Consider the following 2,333-nt stretch of genomic DNA (forward strand, 5'->3'; position numbering starts at 1 on the left):
TTTTATATTATTCTATTTAGTGAGTCAATGGTCAGTTATTATATAACTGTCAAAACCTTCTCAATGGAAAGTAATCATGGTTTAGTTGTAACCTCATCCAGTGTAATCCAATAGCCTTGGAGCTACAAACACATACAAACATATTCTTTGGTGTCAAAAGGTCATTTTGGGGTCATTTCCGGTATGTAACCAAATACCTTCAAAATGCTGCTGCTCCCGCAAATTATATAGTACAATGTTGTCATCACCATGAACCATAGGCTGGTGGTACAAATGTCACATGAACAACTATATAGGTCATAAAGATAGCAACTTCACTGGCTAAGGGCCGTGCTCTGTGAGCACAATGTCTAGTTCAAATTGTCTTCGGTAAACTGCTTTGTTCTGCTATTTGTAAAGTCATGCAAATAGTCCAATAAAATTGCACATACCTTTCGTTCCTTTAATATTTTTTTCTTGATCTTCATTAATAAGTTTGTTCTTTCTATCCAGGAGGGTACGAACGACCCCAAGTTTCTGGTGTAGAGTGTGAGGCCACTTAAAGTTCAATTACTGTGAGTTGCCTCACGATTAGCCAATAACCTTTCTGACTCATCCTCACGACGAACAATCGAAGTATCTACTCCCTTTTCAAAATGAATTTGATGGAGCTACTATCGTCTGCTTGGATCAGGTCGGTGAGCTTGCTAGCTTCGTCTTTGGCAACTATTTGAAAGATATCATCCATCTTTTCCATAACATTTGGTTTAAATTCCAAAGGAACAGTAGCAATAGAACCTAGTAATTATAGTCCATGAACATGATGAAGATATTCGCTACCAACGGTGAAATTGGACTGCCCATAGTTGCTCCAAACTGTTCTCTGCATTGATGTACTTTAACACCCGCTCGAACGATAGTGGCGGGTAACTTTTCTGTTGGGCAGGTACATTTTCAAAAGTGCCCGCTGGCCTGGCGGGTAAGGTAAACTTTTATTATCGCAACCCTCAGTTCAGCTGCTCTTTTCCGAACATTTTAGGTCCACTTTTTGGTGATAAAGTGTTCAGAAAGTCCAAACAAGGGGCGATATTATTTTGTCAAATTTTTACCAAAAATCGGCATAATCGCACTTTTTCACACCGGAGGGTAATATATATTTCCGAAGGGCCCGCCATAAATCCCCCCTTCGGCCCGCCAAAACATATTTGCCCCCCGCCCCTTACACTTACCAAATTTTTGGGATCCCAATTTGCAAACCTTAAATGGTCTAGATATAGGAAAAATTTGCATATTACAGTGTTTCCGTACTGTTTTCCTTATCCTTTTTAGAGCATTTTATTTTAAAGACACCCCATGAATATGTGCCAAAAAGCGCTTGCCCCCCCCTGCTCGTCTGGCCAAAAATTACTCGCACCACCCCCCCATTTTACCCTTCCCCGGGCTCGTAATTATTGCACAGCCCCTTATATATGCCTTGCATTTCATATTCTTTCTTTGTTTACTATGCGAATGTTACAATTGATTTAAAGAAGTAAATGTTATCCAAACGGTTACTTTTCAAGCTATTTCAGCACATCACATCAAAGCTCCCATTAGGCGCCCTTTTTTTAAAAGGAATTTTATTTAAGACAGTTATATGTGTGGTTTTTTTTATCATACAGTGAACTTAAACTCGTACAGTTCAGACGGTCCTTTGTTACACAAACCTTTGGTCATTCCGCACGTCGATAGTCAAGGTTCAATGTCGCTGTGTAAACCATATACATTTCTATGCCCTTCCTCAAAAACTACAATTTTGAAAAAAACGATACGAAGACAACACAGGCGAGACAATAAATAAATTATGTGTCTGATCTGCCATCCGGGAAGGTACGATCTGAGAGTACTAAATTAAGAGAGACGCTACATCGATCGCTAAAATGAGGACAGCGTGAGCTCGGTACCTGCGTAAGAGTCTGTTCGACAAAAAGTGATTGTGAATATGTAATGATATGAATGAGCTATAATAATGTGACGTAGCTACGAAAAGGATGATTGACAGCGCCGTATATGGTTCATTGGGCGGAGCCATTATGCCCATATTAGGCTCTTGTTGTGTAGACGTCACGCTCTGCGAACGGTACAAAAAGGTGACTGATAGATCTATTACGGATTGGCAGCAGACAGATTGCGCTGTCCTCTGACCCTGACTGTTTGTCACGTAGACAGACCGTGATCTGGGTAAACACGTACAAAGCAGGGGATGCGACTGTGCCACAGGTCTTGTCTTCGGAATCGGTATAGGCAATTTGTACAGAGTGCCGCTAACCTGGTACGATAAGAGCATAGATTCTGATTCGAGTTCCACGATCAGC

Source organism: Amphiura filiformis, unplaced genomic scaffold, assembly GCF_039555335.1.
Source record: "Amphiura filiformis unplaced genomic scaffold, Afil_fr2py scaffold_73, whole genome shotgun sequence".
Taxonomy (NCBI): domain Eukaryota; kingdom Metazoa; phylum Echinodermata; class Ophiuroidea; order Amphilepidida; family Amphiuridae; genus Amphiura; species Amphiura filiformis.